We start from the raw sequence: 23,049 nt of genomic DNA on the forward strand, positions 1-23,049 counted from the left end.
TTACTCAAGTAAAAGTAAGGAGTAGTCACCCAAATATTTACTTGAGTAAAAGTAAAAAGTATATTGTGAAAAAACTACTCAAGTACTGAGTAACTGATGAGTAACTGATGAGTAACATATACACACACACACACACACACACACACACACACACACACACACACACACACACACACACACACACACACACACACACACACACACACACACACACACACACACACACATATATATACATATATATATATATATATATATACACACACACATATATATGTATATATATACACATATATATACATACATTGATATATACAGTATATAATTTATATTTATTTATTTTGCCGTTTTTGTTTACATGTTAAAGGTGTTTTAATGAATATACATGCATGTTTAACACATATAGATTCCTTTCTTTCATGAAGACAAGAATATAAGTTGGTGTATTACCTGATTCTGATGACTTGCATTGATTGTAAACAGACAGTATTGCTTATAACGTCCACATTTTCAAATGGAGGAGAAAAAAAGTTCCTCCTTTCTGTCTAATACCACATGAAAGTGGTTGGTTTTTGGTATCTTATTTGTCCATCTTCCATATTCGTTTTTATACACTTTACAAGAAATAAATTGGCGGCAAACTCCGTAGCTTGCTAGCTTGTTTGCGCTGGCTTTCGGAGACTCTTATTTTGAAAGCGCGGCGCGATGGAGCGGCACTTTTATTGTGAAGACAGGAACTGTGCAGTCAGTCTTTAGGCTTTTGACGGGATGTACGGTTGGAATAAAAAGTAGTCTTTTTTCCTTCACACTTTTGATTGATTGATTGAAACTTTTATTAGTAGATTGCACAATACAGTACATATTCCGTACAATTGACCACTAAATGGCAACACCCCAATACGTTTTTCAACTTGTTTAAGCCAGGTCATGTGACCGCCTGGCTCTGTTTGATTGGTCCAACGTCACCAGTGACTGCATCTGATTGGTGGAACGGAGTGAAACGTCACCAGTAAGGCAGGCACTTTGAAGGTCTGTCTGACAGACCAAAACAAACAAAGTGTGCATTAACAGATCGATAAAAATTTGTAGCGAGCTGAATGTAGATAAAAGTAGCGTTTCTTCTTAGGCCGTTTATTGAAATACTCCCACACTTTTGACGACTTTTGGCGTGCTTTTTTCCCCTCGCTAGCACCGCTCGCATCGTCTGCTTTGCGCTCCGCCATGACGGTAGTGTGACGTAAATATGCGACGCGTCGAAGCACAAAAACGGCGTCGACGTATTTACGTAACCGATGACGTCGACGCGTCGTTTCAGCCCTAATCTTAACCACCACCCGGGAAGGGATTGTGTTAGACCTGAGAGGTTCTCTACTGTATATTTTTATATATATATAATTGTTTATTATGTGTAAACTAGACCTTAAGACAAACTGAGGTGTCAGCAATAAACATATACTGAAAATGCATAACACGTACACTACAGTATATTACATACATCAACTAGAATGTGTTAAATGTCTCAAACAGCCTTAAACTTAGCAGTGGGTGCCAGTCAATTATTACCAAGTTTGCAGCCTTTTAGATTAAGGGAGCCTGCAGAGTCTTGAATTGATAAGGCCTTGCTGACGCAGTGGGTCTTGAGCAGATGCTCCAGGGAATTATTTCATCCAGCAGGTGCGCAATGCAGCTCACACCTTTCCACCTCAATTATCACTGTGCGCACACAGACACACACATACACACACACGCACGCACAAAAAAGCATTTGGCTCAGACCTGCCTTTGCCTGGGAACACCAGTGTGACGCAGCAAGACTCGATATGTGACAACCGAGGAGGCTGAAGGTTTATTAATAAGAACAATGATAAAGTGCAAGCCTTCAGGCAGTAAAGGTTATTGATATTAATGATGGAAAATGTGAGGATAGGGGCATTAAAATGTTACTTTATGTCGGAACACACCCTGCAGTGACAACTGGAATAATGGCACTGTAGCATGGAACGTGCAACATGAACAATAACAATTATAATTTTACCCATTTTTCTTATGATTAATGTAACCACAGGAGACAGGGGACGCTAGGAAAACTATCCCCCCCCCCCCCAACGCATTCACGGAAAACCTTTTGTTTCCATACTCTGCATACTTACTAGATCCAGTTATTAATGTGATTTAGTCCCACCGGGATGCAATTTAAACACCAGAGTAATAATAATCCCGCAAAGCATACCCCCTCAACAAACAGTGCATGCAATCCGCAGCATTTCCCCGCAGTACGCTGAGATAACGGTCCAAGTCGTAATTCTTTGGCAGTCATCATGCATTCTTTCACTTGAGGCCTGACACCAGACATCGCAATAGATTCGCGCTCAACAATAAGTGTTGTGCGTGGGGCTTTATGACACAAAAAAGGAGGGAAGGAATGAAATAAATAGATAAAGCTGTCAAATTAATTGCACAGGTTCGTCCTATTTTGAGTTCTCGTAAGCAACTTAAGAGAAAGGAGAGCCTCCAATCACTGAGCAACAGCGAAACCCCTAACTTAAGAGCAGTGTTGGGTTAGTTACTGAAAAACAGTAACTAGTTACAGCTACCAGTTACTTTATTTAAAAAGTAACCCAGTTACTAATTCACTTACTTACACCAAAAAGTAACGTGTTACTGTGAAAAGTAACTATTTAGTTACTTATATATATATATATATATATATATATATATATATATATATATATATATATATATATATATATATATATAATATTTTTTTATTTTAATTTTTTTTTTAAGGCCCCCTTTAATGCCCTTTTAGCCTTCATTTCAGTACTGTTATTGCACTGTAGAATAATACAATCTGTTGATCAACTTGACATGCATTTGCATCACTGAACTCTGCTAAGCAATGTGGTCTACATACAACACACAAAGACAGAGAGATGTTTCAAAGGGCCAATTTGTTTCAGGCCAGAACAAATTGACAAAAATATTTTAAACAGCTGCAACATAACATACATAAGTAACAAACAGCATAATAACAACATAGCTGTAAACCAAGGAAGGCACACACTACATACACAAAGCCTAACCAGGCGTTTTTTTCTGAAATAAAATCATGTCTGAAGCCCAGAACACTCTACACATTTCCCCAGTTTTAGTTTAGAGATAAGGAAAGATTGGCCTGGCCCACTAGCATCCCTCTTTATGTTTGTGAACTTTATAGTTTATACATTTAGGGTGATGTGATAATCAAACACTCTAGAAGTCTAAAATGAAAGAGTATATAAGAGAATTGACAGAGTGTGTGTACCTTCAGTGCTGCAATGTCTCTATCAATGTTGTACTGGCTAGCAGTGCCTCGTTAAAATCCAGCCGCTGTTGCTTAGGAGGTGAAGTGTGTCTCTCTTTACTAGCTTCGTCGAAGCATTATGCTTTTGTAGCTGTTTCAGCAGATTTTAATTGCTAGGATAGGATCTTTGGTCCAAGACAACTTACATTTAACTAAAATGTTAAAATGTTCTTTTCTTTGTGGTTGACAAAAGAAAAGTAGTGAGAATATCTCCATGTTAAGAAACTCGGCTTCGGCTCTGCCATGTCTTGTTAGTAAACACAAACACGCCCACCCGCCCCACACCCACAGAGCAGCGCGCCTCTTCCGTCACCTTTTCTGCAGCTCTCCAATAAAACACACTCAGATCCTCTCAGTTTCTAGCCGATTCTACATAAAAAAATAACGTAAAATAACGCAGTAACACATCATGTAGTAACGGTAACTGTAACGGTGTTACAGTAACGCAAAGTAACAAAGTGGGAGTTTAGCCAAAACTGCACTTAAGTCAACTGCAAAATGCTTGCGCTAGCCACTGACTGGCTAGATGCTATACAATATGCATGACATGATTATAGCAGTTAAAACGACTGTTTGCAAAATTCACACAGATGCTGAGAGGGCGCCAACTTTCCAATGTTTTTTACAGTGTATACCGCCCTCTTACAGCTTGTAGTACGTAATGACGTAACTACGTAAATACATAACACATGCAAGTTCATTAGCTTTGGTTGTTGTTAGCTAATGATATCAATTAGGATAGTTAGGTTAAGCTGTCATTAAATGTGTATTCTATCATAACAACAACATGACTGCAAGTTTTCCGTTGCTTCTCTTGGACTGCATTTGTATGTGTACACGTGCTCCCTTTGTGTACGTTGTTTTTTTAATATGTTGTACGGGGCTTCGGAAGGAGTCGTTTGACGTCAGTTTGGTGTCGGTGGGCTGTAATTGTGAAAAATATAGACAAATGTGTTCTGTTAAACCACTAATGGTAATATAAGCTAGCCGGTGGTGTTATTGTTACATGTTTTGCTTTGAAAACTGTTACTGTGAGCAAGATGCAAACAGCACCTTTAAATTGTTCTTAGATTTGTGCAACAATTTCATACATTAACGATTGTTTACGGAGTAGCCCCTTTTACACAGCCTGTAAAACTCAGATTTTGTCACAGATGGATTAAGGGGAACAATGGCAGCCTGAAGGGTACCGCGATGCCGAAATATTCCAAAAAAACATTTAATACATCAACACTTGATAAGGAAACAATCCCTCCACTCTGCCTAACTGCCTCTTGATAATGCTGCAATTTTCAAAAATGGGCTAGCTTGATCTTAATTTACTGTTCCATTTGCTATTAGCAATTTTTAATGGCGATTTCAATACCTACACATTTGGTAATGAAAACTACTACAAAACTACAACTAAGATGTACCGTATTTTTCGGACTATAAGTCACAGTTTTTTCCATAGTTTGGCCGGGCTCCAGTGTGATTTATATATGTTTTCTTCCCTCTTTATTATGCATTTTCGGCAGGTGCGACTTGTACTCCGGTGCGACTAATACTCCGAAAAATACGGTAATAAGAACAATGCAACCTCGATTTACAAAATTAATAGTAGGGATGTCCAATAATATCGGCCTGCAGATATTATCGGCCAATAAATGCTTTAAAATGTAATATCGGAAATTATCGGTATCGGTTTCAAAATGATGGGTATCGGTTTCAGAAAGTAAAATGTATGACTTTTTAAAACGCCGCTGTGTCCACGGACAGAGCGCCAATAGACCTTGAAGGCACTGCCTTTGCGTACTGGCCCAGTCACATAAAATCTACGGCTTTTGACACACTCATAAGTGAATGCAAGGCAAACTTGATCAACAACCATACAGGTCACACTGAGGGTGGCCGTATAAACAACTTTAACACTGTTCCAAATATGCGCCACACTGTGAACCCACACCAAACAAGAATGACAAACACATTTTGGGAGAACATCCGCACCGTAACACAACATAAACACAACAGAACAAATACCCAGTGTTAATTCCACAACTGTATATATCAGTATCGGTAATTAAGAGTTGGACAATATCGGAATATCGGCAAAAAAGCCATTATCGGACATCTCTAATTAATAGGTTCTTGAACGAGGTTCGTTGATCAAATAGTTTGTATAGTAAGGCAAAATTTCTATACAAGACACAATGTAAACATGAATAATGGGTTCCAGCCTTGACAAAAGTCCATATTTTAGTAAACGTTTGTACACTTTGAACACAATAATAAAGTGCTATACAGTAATGTATATCAAACAAACATAACAAGGGGGTGATAGATCAACTTTCTCTTTATTACCACGCCAAAACAAGCTGAACTGATGGGCTGATCTGCCAATGCGCTCACAAACATTGCTCAGAAATCACAAAAATCCTTAACTTTAACAACCAAATTGCTACAACAATAACCATTTTAAATCCACCCACATAAACACCAGCAGAGGAGCTTAAGAGAAGGCAGCAGAGAGGAGGGAGGGTGGAACGTTTGTGTGTGTGTGTGTGTGTGTGTGTGTGTGTGTGTGTGTGGCTTGAAAGACACGCTGCTTGAACGAGAGGTAGTATCTTTTCTCCGCTGTAAAATAAGTCTACTCTGGCATATTTTCCCAGAAAAGTCCAGTCTCATCACAATTTAAACTTGCTGTGGTAAGCTTGGTTAATTTTTCCATACTTGTGTGCACCATTACTGTGCCTTGTAAATAGTCTTCATTCTTTTTTTCTTTTCTTTTTTAACTCCACAGCAATTCTTTCCTCCTTTACACGCTGGTCTGTTGAGTTTTTGGGTCTCACTGAGTTAGCAAAATGAACAAAACATGTCAAAAGGCGCACACACTAAAGCACCGAGTAGTGACTAGTAATGTACTGCAATGCGCAGCAAGTGACGTGGAGTGCTACACCTCCCCAACAATGATGCACACTGATTGTGCCTGCATGTGGAGCACAACATGAATGAATGAATGAATGAATGAATGAATGAAGAGTTCAGACACAGAAACATGGTTCGCACAGAGGCACATTTGGCGTGATCTGAAAGTTTTTTTAATCAAAAAGTTTTCAAATAGAGGGGTTTGTAAACCGAGGTTCCACAGTACAATACTTATAATATAAAGACTTTGTAGGCCGCAACATAACACTTGACTGGCACATTCAGCTCCATCGCAATGGCTACTTCCAGCTCGGCAACACACCGTGCAGCCGATACGCTACTGCCATCTAACGTCTTGGAATTGCAACTGCATGTAAAGTTTACTATATACAGTGGGGCAAAAAAGTATTTAGTCAGCCACCAATTGTGCAAGTTCTCCCACTTAAAATTATGACAGAGGTCTGTAATTGTCATCATAGGTACACTTCAACTGTGAGAGACAGAATGTGAAAAGAAATACAGGAATTCACATTGTAGGATTTTTAAAGAATTTATTTGTAAATCATGGTGGAAAATAAGTATTTGGTCAATAACAAAAATTCAACTCAATACTTTGTAATATAACCTTTGTTGGCAATAACAGAGGTCAAACGATTACTATAGGTCTTTACTAGGTTTGCACACACAGTAGCTGGTATTTTGGCCCATTCCTCCATGCAGATCTTCTCGAGAGCAGTGATGTTTTGGGGCTGTCGCCGAGCAACACGGACTTTCAACTCCCTCCACAGATTTCCTATGGGGTTGAGGTCTGGAGACTGGCAAGGCCACTCCAGGACTTTCAAATGCTTCTTACGGAGCCACTCCTTCGTTGCCCGGGCGGTGTGTTTGGGATCATTGTCATGCTGGAAGACCCAGCCACGTTTCATCTTCAAAGCTCTCACTGATGGAAGGAGGTTTTGGCTCAAAATCTCATGATACATGGCCCCATTCATTCTTTCCTTAACACGGGATCAGTCGGCCTGTCCCCTTAGCAGAAAAACAGCCCCAAAGCATGATGTTTCCACCCCCATGCTTCACAGTAGGTATAATGTTCTTCTTCTTCCTCCAAACACGACGAGTTGAGTTTATACCAAAAAGTTCTATTTTGGTTTCATCTGACCACATGACATTCTCCCAATCCTCTGCTGTATCATCCATGTGCTCTCTGGCAAACTTCAGACGAGCCTGGACATGCACTGGCTTAAGCAGGGGGACACGTCTGGCACTGCAGGATTTGATTCCCTGTCGGCGTAGTGTGTTACTGATTGTAACCTTTGTTACTTTGGTCCCAGCTCTCTGCAGGTCATTCACCAGGTCCCCCCGTGTGGTTCTGGGATATTTGCTCACCATTCTCATGATCATTTTGACCCCACGGGATGAGATCTTGCGTGGAGCCCCAGATCGAGGGAGATTATCAGTGGTCTTGTATGTCTTCCATTTTCTGATAATTGCTCCCACAGTTGATTTTTTCCACACCAAGCTGCTTGCCTATTGTAGATTCACTCTTCACAGTCTGGTGCAGGTCTACAATTCTTTTCCTGGTGTCCTTCGACAGCTCTTTGGTCTTGGCCATAGTGGAGTTTGGAGTCTGACTGTTTGAGGCTGTGGACAGGTGTCTTTTATACAGATAACAAGTTCAAACAGGTGCCATTAATACAAGTAACGAGTGGAGGACAAAAGAGCTTCTTAAAGAAGAAGTTACAGGTCTGTGAGAGCCAGAGATCTTCCGTGTTTGAAGTGACCAAATACTTATTTTCCACCATAATTTACAAATAAATTCTTTAAAATTCCTACAACGTGAATTCCTGGATTTTTTTTCACATTCTGTCTCTCACAGTTGAAGTGTACCTATGATGAAAATTACAGACCTCTGTCATTATTTTAAGTGGGAGAACTTGCACAATCGGTGGCTGACTAAATACTTGTTTGCCCCACTGTAACACTTGAAAATGAGACTCAGAAATGTAATAAGAAATCAAGATATAACAACGGAACAGCACGGTTATTACTAGGTCACTGTTAAATGTTATGATTTATAAAAAAATGGAAATTGTTTTGTTAAACAATTAACGTTTAATAACACTCAAAATTACTGAAAATTGGTACCGTTATCGATTCCCATGTACCATGAACTGAACATCTTTAAATGCAGTTTTTTGCCATCGCTTTCCAACAAATTCTGCATACAGCCTCGTTTGAAGCCAAAATATTGCCCCACAGGGACATTTTGCTTTGCAATCATCGGTTTTCCTCCTATTTAATGTTATCTTGAGGTGTTTCTCACCAGCAACTAGCAAGTCTCTGTCGCTGTTTAAAGCTAGCAGTCCCATCATCCACTCACAGTGACAAAGATTGTGGATGACTCACAGGAGGGTTCCCGTTGTTCATTTAATTTTGCTATTGAATGAATGTGCTTCAAGTGCTGAGAGCGACAGAGTGAAACCTCTTGCACCCTGCTTGGAAGCAAGAGACAAAAAAAACGAGTTATCGAGTTAATTTTCATTTATTATTCCATTATTTGGCTTATTGATTATCAGCCTAGCCCTACATAAAAGTTTTAAAGAATGAATACTATTCTGGTTGCTATACTCCTGTTTTACTGAGAAATATCATACACTTTTCCAAATACTACTTTTGCACCATAACTTTATTATTTTGTTTCGTGCATGTATATATTTAAGACCCCCTTCCCCTCTTTAACAGAGACAGAACCTATTTTATTGGTTTTAGCTGTGATTTTTATTAGAGATGTCCGATAATATCGGACTGCCGATATAATCGGCCGATAAATGCTTTAAAATGTAATATCGGAAATTATCGGTATCGGTTTCAAAATTATCGGCATCGGATTCAAAAAGTAAAATGTACGACTTTTTAAAACGCCGCTGTGTACACGGACGTAGGGAGAAGTAAGAGCGCCAATAAACCTTACAAGCACTGCCTTTGCGTGACGGCCCAGTCACATAATATCTACAGCTTTTCACACACACAAGTGAATGCCACGCATACTTGGTCAACAGCCATACAGGTCACACTGAAGGTGGCTGTACAAACAACTTTAACAGTGTTACAAATATGCCCCACACTGTGAACCCACACCAAACAAGAATGACAAACACATTTCGGCAGAACATCCACACCGTAACACAACATAAACACAACAGAACAAATACCCAGAACCCCTTGCAGCACTAACTCTTCCGGGACGCTACAATATACACCCCTGGCTACCCCCTACCCCCCAGCCCCACACCTCAACCACGCCCACCCCAACCCCGCCCACCGCAACCTTCTCATGCTCTCTCTGGGAGAACATGCCCCAAATTCCAAGCTGCTGTTTTGAAGCATGTTAAAAAAAAAAAAAAGTACTTTGTGACTTCAATAATAAATATGGCAGTGCCATGTTGGCATTTTTTTCCATAACTTGAGTTGATTTATTTTGGAAAACCTTGTTACATTGTTTAATGCATCCAGCGGGGCATCACAACAAAATTAGGCATAATAATGTGTTAATTCCACGACTGTATATATCGGTATCGGTTGATATCGGAATCGATAATTAAGAGTTGGACAATATCGGAATATCGGCAAAAAAGCCATTATCGGACATCTCTAATTTTTATTGAAGTGCAAAATTTTGCATTTGACGGATAATATTTTATTTTTATTATTTGTTTGTTTTATTTATAAGGGGCTGTTAGCAACATTTACACAAATGTCTAGAGGGCGCCAACTTTCCAATGTATTTTACACACTTTATGCCGCCCTCTCACGGCTTCTCGTACATAATGACGTAACTACGTACAAACGTAACACATCAACGTGCATTAAATTTAGGTGTTGTTAGCTAATAATAGCAATTTGGATAGCTAGTCTTAGCTGTCACTGAATGTATGTTCTATCATAACAACAACATGACATTAAATTGTTTGTTGATTCTCTTGGACTACTTTTCTATTTGTGTTGACAAGACTGGGTGAGTGACAGCCGTAACCACCAATCATTTTATTTGGGCCGGTAAAAAATGTTTATTACATAAACTGTGTACTTGTGAAAATATAGAAAATTGTCAAACAAATGTGTTCTGTTTGACCATTAAAGGTAACATAAGATAGTCGGTGTGCTTGTTATAAAGTTTTGCTTCAAAAAATGTTACCGTGAGGAAGCAGCAAACAGAACCTTTAATTTGGATATTAAAAGTTTACTTTCTAATTATAATGTAAACATTTACGATAGTGCACGTTTATTGCATTTAAAAGGGTATACCTGCATTATAACAGTGTGTATTATAACATCAGTGGTTAATTTAGTCCCAAAAAAAAATAATGGCAGTAATATCGTTTACCAACAATAATTTATAAGTTAATACATCGTCAAGCAAAATTTGTTACGAGCCCAGGCCTACGTAGATTGAGGGTTATAGTTTTGCTGCTCATTTCGCCAATAGTGATGGAAACAAGCTCCCTTAGAAAATGCACAGTACCGTATTTTCCGCACCTAAAAACCACAAATTTACTCAAAAGCTGACAGTGCGGCTTTTAACCCGGTGCGCTTTATATATGGATAAATATTAAGATTCATTTTCATAAAGTTTCGATCTCGCAACTTAGGTAAACAGCCGCCATCTTTTTTCCCGGTAGAACAGGAAGCGCTTCTTCTTCTACGCAAGCAACCGCCAAGGTAAGCACCCGCCCCCATAGAACAGGAAGCGCTTCTTCTTCTACTGTAAGCAACCACCCGCCCCCGGAAGAAGAAGAAGAAACGCGCGGATATCACCGTACGTTTCATTTCCTGTTTACATCTGTAAAGACCACAAAATGGCTCCTACTAAGCGACAAGGATCCGGTTCATGAAAAGACGCAATCTCTCCATCCGCACACGGATTACTACCGTATTTCACAGCAACTGATATTCCTGTGAACCGCACTGTGGATACAACGGGAGCACGTACGGTGAATATTCGCACCACAGGGAATGAGAAGTCATCCTTCACTGTGGTTCTAGCTTGCCATGCTAATGGCCAGAAACTTCCACCCATGGTGATATTCAAAAGGAAGACCTTGCCAAAAGAGACCTTTCCAGCCGGCGTCATCATAAAAGCTAACTCGAAGGGATGGATGAAGAAAAGATGAGCGAGTGGTTAAGGTAAGTTTAAGTTTACGCGAAGAGGCCGGGTGGCTTTTTTCACGCAGCTCTGTCCATGTTGATATACGTATGTTTGTGATTGCACATTTGCGTACATTTTGGGAGTGAACAGAGTTGTTAGAACGCTGGTTTTTAATATATTATTAAAGTTTGACTGACCTATCTGACTGTTTTTTTGACATTCCTTTAGCGCAGTTAGATGCGGCTTACAACACGGGGCGGCTTATTGGTGGACAAAGTTTTGAAATATGCCGTTCATTGAAGGCGCGGCTTTTAACCCAGGGCGCCTTATGGTGCGGAAAATACGGTACTCAACATAAGTTTAAACCTCAACTTTGCAAAGACACGTACGCATACAAGGTCACGGAATTTCTCTGTACTTGCACATTCGTTACAGAGGCCTTTGGATAAATGCTGAGTATCTTTTTGGAAAATTAAAAAAGATGGGCTGGGTTGGGAAGGATTACATTAGATGCATGGCGATCTGAAGGTAGAGAGAGATGAAGGTCAACATCTAATGTGGTTTATAACAAGCACTCAATCAGTCTGAAGACATCAATTACAGCCTGAGCGACGGCAGCGGTTGAGCAGGGAGCATAACAAGGTGCAATAAGGATACAAACCAGCTGGTGTGACTCAAAGCAGAGGTGCATTTTTCTAAAGGCTTACACATCAAGGCTGAGTGTGTCACCGTCGACGTGTTCAGCGTGACGACTTTGTGTGTCGAAGAGAAATGGAACCACGGCTTTTGTCAACCACAAGATGTATTCTTCTACATTTAAAACACTTCCTTGTGGTCTACATAACATGTAATGGTTGTTCTTTGGTCAACATTTTGCATTGATTATGTTTTACGGACCATTTTCTCAACGTCTTTTCAAGATGCGGGCTGTTATTTACGTGCCTCCACTTTGACAGCGTCTTCTCCCCGCCATCTATTTTGTAGTTTTTAGCGCTTCCATAGCGAGTCTACTGACAGATATAAGTTCAAACTAAACACTACTTTAAATGGTAACAGCGGAGGATGCACGTGCATGTACGAGACAGTCTGCCCCACAACAAGAGTATAGAAAAGAAGAAAGAGTTTATTGACTGCAGCGCGGACTACAATGGCTGAGTTGCGCAAAGCACTTCGGGTAAATTTATAACATATAAGGAGTCTTTTTTTTTATTGATTAATTGAAACTTTTATTAGTAGATTGTACAGTACAGTACATATTCCGTACAATTGACCACTAAATGGTAACACCCGAATAAGTTTTTCAACTTGTTTAATCAATTCATGGTAAATCCGCTGACGTCACAATTGGGAAAAACATCACAATTGGGGCAAATTCGAACGGGCTCATTTGGAGGAAGATTGGCAATATTGTTTTATAAATATCTCCGCCATGCCTCCATAGTATGATTTCAACTTTTCAGGACTTATGCAAAATGAGGAAGTCGGGATTAATAGTTATAATTAAGGCTGCAGCTAACGATTATTTTTTCTATAGATTATTTTTTTCGATTAATCGGTTAATCTATAGATTATTTTTTTCGATTAATCTATAGACTATTTTTCCTTTTACCGATTATTTTTTTATTTAAAATGAAGATGAAAAAATAAATTTAGGCCAGTTTTTTCAAAAGGCATGACTTATTTACAAAAACAAAAGTATGGCCACTCAGTCAACATTGACAACAACATGACAAAATATTCTGTAACAATGTAAACATTTAAAACTTTTAACATTTAACAAAATTAAAAGTAGCTTATTTGCTTTTTAATGTGCAAATATAAAAGTAAACATCCAGTGCAAATCTTAATATTCTGCAATAGTATAAGCATTTCAAAAGTAAAAGTATTGCTTATTTTGCTTTAAAATGTACAAAAATAAAGATAAACATCCAATACAAAAAAGTGCAAAACGAAATATTCTGTAACAGTGTAAATATTTCAACAAAAGTAAAAGTATTGCTTATTTTGCTTAATAACACAACAATGATAGTATGATTAAAGTGAAAGTTAATTGTTCGTTTGTACATAGTATATGTAACTGTTAATGTTGTAAAAGGTATTTGCACAACTAATTAACGTTAGCGTCTTTGTAAACACTGAACAGGCACGCCAAACGCGCCTCTCAGAGCGAAACGGTGTTTTAGTTTATGAATTTACAACGCAGATACAAATGACACATTCATGTTTTTGTGTAATGATGACAACGTATACTCACGCGGACGATTGACTAGTTGATGGTGATGGCAAGAATGCTGTCGGGTGTTTTCTTTTCAAATGTTCGTTCATAGCCGTTGTGCTGCTATGATAGGCCATTTCCGCTCGACACAGTGTGCATACAACAACTGTCAAGTGTTTTGCTTTTTTCGCTGTGCTTATCCCACACTTGAAGGGATGTACCAATGCTAAATGTGGCTTCTGGATTTCACTCAAAAGACCAGACCGTAGTTACTTTTTCCTTTTATTTTCCTTTAGTTTGCAACAGTTTTTCCAACGAAGAAACAGCTTCTTTTTTCTTCTTTAGTCTTTTTAGCAGTCTTTAGCAGTGTTAGTAGACTTTAGTAGACTTTAGTTTCTTTAGCTGTCATTAGCTGTCTTTAGTAGCCTTTAGTAGCCTTTAGCTTCTTTAGTAGCCTTTAGCTTCTTTAGTAGGTGAAAAACCTTTAAGGACAAAACACCACAAGATTAACATGCTGTAAAAAATCAATCAATTATCAATCCCATAATTTACAATTATTAATTAGGCAATCAAACTCTTAACCATTAAACAAGTGCAAGAAAATGGACACATCTTTTCCCTTTAAGTTAAAACAGATTTTAAATAAATTGTCTCAACATAAATGCACCAAGATACATATAAAATACATTTAAACCCAGAAACACAATAGATAAATGCAGCAGAAAACCCAATATGCAAATACATAAATACCTAAACAATTAACCACCTATTTAGATACATATTTAAAATCCATATTCAATATAAATATATTATTAAATTAGCAGTGAAACACTCAATCTTAAACGCCGTCTACTGGTAGAAAAATGCCCCTTTTTCTATGCCCTCACCAGCAGCCAATGATCCAACACAATTAAATCCAACACTTTAAGTTGAGCGACTTCACCCTCTTGATGAAGCAAACTGCTCCAACATTTATCAATCTAAGCAAAGAATATCAACACTTCCTTACTAAACAACAGTTACACAAAACACCGTGTGTATTTAGCCTCCAGACTAAGCACGCTACATGCACCCCCCTCCCCCATCTCACCAGCGCAACAGGTGCGCCACACCCACAAAGAGAAGTAAAGTGCAATCTTACCGGCTGTCCGTTCAGCTATTGGTTTTGGTACACTTTTGGCACAACTCTGGGTTTTCTGTAACGAACTAAACCTTTTTCCACTCTGCGCTGGCGTCTTTTGTACTCCTTGATTTGACACAGCGGTCTAATTACCGGGCTCGCGCACCAGCAGATGAGACGGGAGCGCGCCACGTTATACCTGCGCGTGAACGTAAACTGATCGGTTCTGATCATATAAGCCGACTGGCCGAAATAATGCCGAATTATATACATTTCCTGGGGTTGCCTAGGTGAATAGGGATGCGGATGTGCTCTAAGATAAAATATAATTTTATTAAGTGGGGTTTGGCTGGTTGCTCAGCAGCCAAGGTTGCGAGCTCGCGCTTCAGCTGACGAGACAGCTGTTCACCGCTACAACATTATTAGGCCGTTTATTGAAATACTCCCACACTTTTGACGACTTTTGGCGTGCTTTTTTCCCCTCGCTCGCACCGCTCGCATCGTCTGCTTTGCGCTCCGCCATGACGGTAGTGTGACGTAAATATGCGACGCATCGACGCACAAAAACGGCGTCGACGTATTTACGTAACCGATGACGTCGACTATGTCGACGCGTCGTTTCAGCCTTAGTTATAATGACCACATTTTGATGCTGATAAAGAATGTTCTCAGGGGTCACACGCCCCCCGACTAATTGAGAAAACTGCCTTAATCTTTGGGGCTGCAACAATTTGTCGATACTGTATTTATAGCTGCGATCTATATTAGGGTTGTCCCGATACCAATATTTTAGTACCGCTACTAAAATGTATTTCGATACTTTTCTAAATAAGGGGGACCACAAAAACAATGGCATTATTGGCTTTATTTTAACAAAAAAATCTTACGGTACATTAAACATGTTACTTATTGCAATCGAAGAACAATTTTGTCCTTAAACAAAATAGTGAACATACAAGACAACTTGTCTTTTAGTAGTATTGCCGCAGTTAAGAAAATACACTTAAAGGGCACCTGTTATGCAATATTAACTTTTCTGACCTATTTTTCTACTTTATTGCCGTTTTTTGTGTTTATGGGATCTGCTTAAGTCCGGAAAATTTTAAATCTAACCAGGAATGCTTGGCGGAAATATTTATAAACCAATCTTGCCTTCCTTCATACTTCTTCCAAATGACCCGTTTGGAATTTGCCCAAATTGTGCATTTCTTTCCAATTGTGACATCAGCAGATATCTCAATACATGGTAAAAATGTACTTGTGCGAGTCCGCCATTGTAGTCAATAAGCACCCTCTCTTTCCTCTATCCTCTTGTTTTTGGGCAGACTGACTCGTACATGCACATGCATCCTCTTCGATTGCCATCTCTAATACAAAGTAGCGTATAGTTCTCATATCTGTCAGTAGACATGCTGTGGAAGCGCTAAAAACCACAACAAAGATGGCGGAGAGAAGACGCCCACAACACGGCGCATCCTACACAGAGTCAAAAACCGTCTTCTTTCTTTCTTTTGTTTATTTCGAACATGAACACACTTACAGCATAATACATCACACAGTTTCATATCATTTCTCTTTACATTTTGTTGAAAAGGAGTAGGAAGAAGCAAAGCTTATTTAATCATACCCCTTTCCCACTTCAGAGCGTTTACAAATACATACGTTCATTTACTGACTTCTTTTTTTAGCACAATTACATCAGTGAATGATTAACAGCAGTTCTTGTAATAGGTAATTAAAGGGGAACATTATCACCAGACCTATGTAAGCGTCAATATATACCTTGATGTTGCAGAAAAAAGACCATATATTTTTTAACCGATTTCCGAACTCTAAACGGGTGAATTGTGACGTCACATCGGGAAGCAATCCGCCATTTTCTCAAACACATTACAAACACCGAATCAAATCAGCTCTGTTATTTTCCGTTTTTTCTACTGTTTTCCGTACCTTGGAGACATCATGCCTCGTCGGTGTGTTTAACAACACGAACATGGACGGATTCAAGTTGCACCAGTGGCCCAAAGATGCGAAAGTGGCAAGAAATTGGACATTTGTTCCGCACACTTTACCGACGAAAGCTATGCTACGACATAGATGGCAAGAATGTGTGGATATCCTGCGACACTCAAAGCAGATGCATTTCCAACTGGACTGGACACCGCTTCTACCGTCTCTTATGCCACCGAAGATGATCAAGAGAAGAATATCGACCCTAGCTTCCCTGGCCTGCTGACATCAACTCCAAAACTGGACAGATCAGCTTTCAGGAAAAGAGAGCAGATGAGGGTATGTCTACAGAATATATTACCGTATTTTCCGCACTATTAGCCGCACCTAAAAACCACAAATTTACTCAAAAGCTGACAGTGCGGCTTATAACCCGGTGCGCTTTATATATGGATTAATATTAAGATTCATTTTCATAAAGTTTAGGTCTCGCAACTACGGTAAACAGCCGCCATCTTTTTTCCCCGTAGAAGAGGAAGCGCTTCTTCTTCTACGCAAGCAACCGCCAAGGTAAGCACCCGCCCCCATAGAAGAGGAAGCGCTTCTTCTTCTACTGTAAGCAACCACCCGCCCCCGTAAAAGAAGTAGAAGCGCGCGGATATTACGTTTCATTTCCTTTGTGTGTTTACATCTGTAAAGACCACAAAATGGCTCCTACTAAGCGACAGGTTTCCGGTTCATGAAAAGACGCAATCTCTCCATCCGCACACGGACTACTATTTCACAGCAACTGCCTAAAGACTTTCAAGAAAAGCTGGCTACTTTCCGTGCATATTGTAAAAACAAGATAGCTGAAAAAAAGATCCGGCCAGAGAACATTATCAACATGGACGAGGTTCCACTGACTTTTGATATTCCTGTGAACCGCACTGTGGATACAACGGGAGCACGTACGGTGAATATTCGCACCACAGGGAATGAGAAGTCATCCTTCACTGTGGTTCTAGCTTGCCATGCTAATGGCCAGAAACTTCCACCCATGGTGATATTCAAAAGGAAGACCTTGCCAAAAGAGACCTTTCCAGCCGGCGTCATCATAAAAGCTAACTCGAAGGGATGGATGGATGAAGAAAAGATGAGCGAGTGGTTAAGGGAAGTTTACGCGAAGAGGCCGGGTGGCTTTTTTCACGCAGCTCCGTCCATGTTGATATACGACTCCATGCGCGCCCACATCACGCTGGTTTTTAATATATTATTAAAGTTTGACTGACCTATCTGACTGTTTTTTTGACATTCCCTTTAGCGCAGTTAGATGCGGCTTATAACACGGGGCGGCTTATAGGTGGACAAAGTTTTGAAATATGCCTTTCATTGAAGGCGCGGCTTATAACCCAGGGCGGCTTATGGTGCGGAAAATACGGTAATTGATGAAAACTTTATTCATTACTCGCGGTTTTACGTAAATTATTATACATAAACTGTGTTTACCAATAATTTAGCTTAAAAACATTACAACACTTAAAAACAAACACATACCAATCGTTGGTTAGAAGGCGATCACCGAATTCGTCCTCGCTTTCTCCCGTGTCCCTGGCTGTCGTATCGTTTTCGTCGGTTTCGCTTGCATACGGTTCAAACCGATATGGCTCAATAGCTTCAGTTTCTTCTTCAATTTCGCTTAAGCCGCTGAAATCCGAGTCTGAATCCGAGCTAATGTCGCTATACCTTGCTGTTCTATCCGCCATGTTTGTTTGTTTTGGCATCACTATGTGACGTCACAGGAAAATGGACGGGTGTATATAACGATGGTTAAAATCAGGCAGTTTGAAGCTTTTTTTTAGGGATATTGCGTGATGGGTAAAATTTTCAAAAAAACTTCGAAAAATAAAATAAGCCACTGGGAACTGATTTTTAATGGTTTTAACCCTTCTGAAATTGTGATAATGTTCCCCTTTAAGTCAGCCATGATAAACATACTGAGATGAAGAAAATCCCATTTTCAATAAGGTTGAAGGTATTTCTCCTAATTTTTTTTCTTTGTACTTTGTAAGCACTATTAATTTGAACAACCGCTAAAACTGGATCATATCAGTACATTTTACTTCTTTACTTGATTACTGGCTTGATTACTTCGATGCACTTCTCGTCAGGGTCTCCAAAAAGAGCATCAAAAAGCTCCAGTACATCCAAAACAGTGCAGATGAGAGTGCACAAGCGTGATCATATCACATCCATCCTCAAAACACTCCACTGGCTCCCTATTGCATCCCAGACCCAATTCAAGATTAACCTACTAACACACCAATGCATCTACGGCAACGCCTCCTCCTACCTCAGGGACCTAGTTTCCCCTCAACCTCCTACCCGCAACCTCCTCAAACCCATCAGGACAAACTTACAAACAATGGGCCGCCGGGCTTTCTGCTCGACCGCACCCGAACTCTGGAACGCTCTCCCCGACCATCTTAGAGCATCACAGTCGGTCAACAGTTTTAAGAAGGGACTAAAAACCAACCTTTTTAGCACAGCTTTTATCTAATTTCTCTGCCTTTTTGTTTTTAAATACACTGCTTGCCTATCTGTTTTTATCAAGTGCTTTCATGCTTTTATTTCTATTTTTATCTGTTTCTGTTTTATCTAGGGTTTTGCATGTTTTCCTTTCTATTATATATTCTAACTTTCTATTTTTTATACTTTGTAGCACTTTGAGATTTTAACAAATGTAAAGTGCGTCATTATTATTATTATAATTTAATTCCACATACTGATGTGCTAAAGGTTTTTAGTGTTGTAGGAGCATACATATGTTTTAAATTAGTTTTCCCTCTAAGGCAGGGGTGTCAAACTCAAATACAGAGTGGGCCAAAATTTAAAACTGAACAAAGCCGCGGGCCAAGGTTGAACAAATTAACCTTTTTAATAGGGACCCAAACAAGTTTTGCATTAAATATTGAACAAGCAAGGCTTATATAACTTTATAGTGACATGCAAAATCGAGTTTCAAATAATAATGATAATAATAATTAAGAAATATCAATGGCATATCAAATACAATTTAAATACAAATTGAATGCCTCTTTTCTATTTGCAGCCTTCTGAGGTAAATATCAACATTAACTTTTTCCACAGGCTAATACATTTGAAAATAAAATTATGAATAAACCAACCATTCAGGACTTTAAACTGCTCAGTTTGCAACACACTGATCTAATCTGCCCAAGCCAGATACGTGCCATCTTTTCTTGGATGCTAGTTCATTAATGTCGGGGCTCAGGCTTTGAGCTGAGGCAACCCTCATTATCAAACGAAGGTGTTCATCAGTCATTATTTCTCGTATTCCACAGTCTTGGGGGCGTGCCTTACAGGCACTGCTTTTAACGTCCTCTACGAGCTGACGTCACGTCCGCTTTTCATCCCTTCTAACAACGTGCCCGCCCAATCACAAGATATGAGCGGCTCCTGTACGCACACACACGTAAATGCAAGGCATACTTCATCAACAGCGATACAGTTTACACTGAGAGTGGCCGTATAAGCAACTTTAACATTGTTAGAAATATACGCCACACTGTGAATCCACACCAAACAAGAATGACAAACACATTTTGGGAGAACATCCGCACAGTAACACAACATAAACACAACAGAACAAATACCCAGAACCCTTTTCAGCACTAACTCTTCCGGGACGCTACAGTATACACCCCCGCTACCTCCAAACCCCGCCGCCCCCTCCTCCCCACACACACACATACACACACCCTGTAGCGTCCCGGAAGAGTTAGTGCTGCAAAGGGTTCTGGGTATTTGTTCTGTTGTGTTTATGTTGTGTTACTGTGCGGATGTTCTCCCGAAATGTGTTTGTCATTCTTGTTTGGTGTGGATTCACAGTGTGGCGTATATTTCTAACAATGTTAAAGGTTTTTATACTGGCACCCTCAGTGTAACCTGTATCGCTGAAGATCAAGTATGCGTTTGCATTCACTTCTGTGTGCGTGCCAAAGCCGCACTTATTATGTAACTGAGCCAGCACTTGTTGGACTGGACGAAAAGGGGACGTTACAATTCTCGGGGCGGCACCGCCGCTGTATATAATCAGCGGGCCAGCTCTAGTCTTAATTTGATATCACCTCACGGGCCAAGTGAAATTACACAGCGGGCCAAATTTGGCCCGCGGGCCAGAGTTTGACACCCATGCTCTAAGGTTATATTTATCCTCTTTAGTTGAGAAGAAATGTTGTACATTCTTGGGTAGCAGGTTATAGTTTGCTTTGTACATCATTTTAGCTGTTTGCAATTTAGGCAACTTACTCAGTGGCCTACTGGTTAGAGTGTCCGCCCTGAGATTGGTAGGTTGAGTTCAAACCCCGGCCGAGTCATACCAAAGACTATACAAATGGGACCCATTACCTCCTTGCTTGACACTCAGCATCAAGGGTTGGAATTGGGGGTTAAATCACCAAAAATGATTACCGGGCGCGGCCACCGCTGCTGCTCACTGCTCCCCTCACCTCCCAGGGGGTGAACAAGGGGATGGGTCAAATGCAGAGGACACATTTCACCACACCCAGTGTGTGTGTGTGACAATCGTTGGTACTTTAATTTTAACTTTAACTTACTTTTACCAAATCATTGAACTTCAATATTTTTGACTCAGTAAATAAAGGGTTTGCTGTACATATCCCACCAAGTCAGACCTACACTGTTTCAATGTCCATTTCTCTGATGATGCAATTGTTGATAACTGAAGTGCTGATATCAACTAAACCCTCCTCATCCCACCCCCCGGGTTGTAAATAATGTAAATAATTCACTGTATATACTCTGATGATTAACTTGTGTGATGACTGTATTATGATGATACTATATATGTGGACCATGAATTGATTTACGTGGACCCCGACTTAAACAAAGTTGAAAAACTTATTCGGGTGTTACCATTTAGTGGTCAACTGTACGGAATATGTACTGTACTGTGCAATCTACTAATAAAAGTTTCAATCAATCAATCAGTCTGTCTATCTGTGTTGGCCCTGTGATGAGATGGTGACTTGTCCAGGGTGTACCCCGCCTTCCGCCCATGTGCAGCTGAGATTGGCTCCAGCACCCCCGCAACCCCAAAAGGGACAGTCAACTTCAACCCTTGACTAACACCCTCCCCCTCCACATCCCACCTCCCCGGATTGTAAATAACCAAATGTAAATAATCAAAAGTATATACTTGTTCTTATGCTTTCTGAACTCACTATGTTCTCTGATCGCTGTACATATCCTACCAAGTCAGACCTACACTGTTTCAATGTCCATTTCTCTGATGATGCAATTGTTGATGACTGAAGTGCTGATATCAACTAAACCCTCCTCATCCCACCCCCCGGATTGTAAATAATGTAAATAATTCAATGTATATATTCTGATGATTAACTTGTGTGATGACTGTATTATGATCCATCCATCCATCAATTTTCTACCGCTTGTCCCTTTTGGGGTCACGGGGGGTCGCTGGAGCCTATCTCAGCTGCATTCGGGCGGAAGGCGCCACCTCATCGCGGGCCAACACAGATAGACAGACAACATTCATACTCGCATTCACACACTCGGGCCAATTTAGTGTTGCCAATCAACTTATCCCCAGGTGCATGTCTTTGGAGAAAAAACCCCAAAACAACATAAATTAGGTGCACCGTTTTATAAGCCGCAGGGTTCAAAGTGTAGGAAAAAAGTAGCAGTTTATAGTCCGGAATTTACGGTACATATGAATCACAGTAAGTGAAGGATTCATATAGTCCCATTTGTGGGTGGATCTAGCATGAGAGGAGGAGGCGGGGTTAATCATTTTGCAATGCAGTCTGCTGAAAATCATGGAAAGCGCCACTCCACGTAGCAACTGGCGTTGTGGTCTAAGTCAAAGTTGAAGTTGCCACAAAATGATAGTATATACAGGTAAAAGCCAGTAAATTAGAATATTTTGAAAAACTTGATTTATTTCAGTAATTGCATTCAAAAGGTGTAACTTGTACATTATATTTATTCATTGCACACAGACTGATGCATTCAAATGTTTATTTCATTTAATTTTGATGATTTGAAGTGGCAACAAATGAAAATCCAAAATTCCGTGTGTCACAAAATTAGAATATTACTTAAGGCTAATACAAAAAAGGGATTTTTAGAAATGTTGGCCAACTGAAAAGTATGAAAATGAAAAATATGAGCATGTACAATACTCAATACTTGGTTGAAGCTCCTTTTGCCTCAATTACTGCGTTTATGCGGCGTGGCATGGAGTCGATGAGTTTCTGGCACTGCTCAGGTGTTATGAGAGCCCAGGTTGCTCAGATAGTGGCCTTCAACTCTTCTGCGTTTTTGGG

At 39.9% G+C, this 23,049-nt stretch overlaps 1 protein-coding gene across 2 annotated transcripts in view; it reads right to left on the reverse strand.

Moving 5' to 3' along the window:
* The window catches only part of lclat1 (lysocardiolipin acyltransferase 1), a 51,455-nt gene that overhangs the window by 26,142 nt on the left and 2,264 nt on the right, over window positions 1–23,049 (reverse strand). Inside the window, exon 1 of one of the 2 annotated variants that reach the window (XM_061968156.2) lies at window positions 19,078–19,646. The exons of the other annotated variant lie outside the window; for it this stretch is intronic. The gene's annotated coding sequence lies outside the window, so the exon portion shown is untranslated. Of the gene's footprint in view, window positions 1–19,077; window positions 19,647–23,049 lie in introns of those variants that run through there. 2 annotated transcript variants of the gene reach the window in all.

This window comes from Nerophis lumbriciformis, linkage group LG08 (assembly GCF_033978685.3).
Source record: "Nerophis lumbriciformis linkage group LG08, RoL_Nlum_v2.1, whole genome shotgun sequence".
In the NCBI taxonomy this organism is placed as follows: Eukaryota; Metazoa; Chordata; class Actinopteri; order Syngnathiformes; family Syngnathidae; genus Nerophis; species Nerophis lumbriciformis.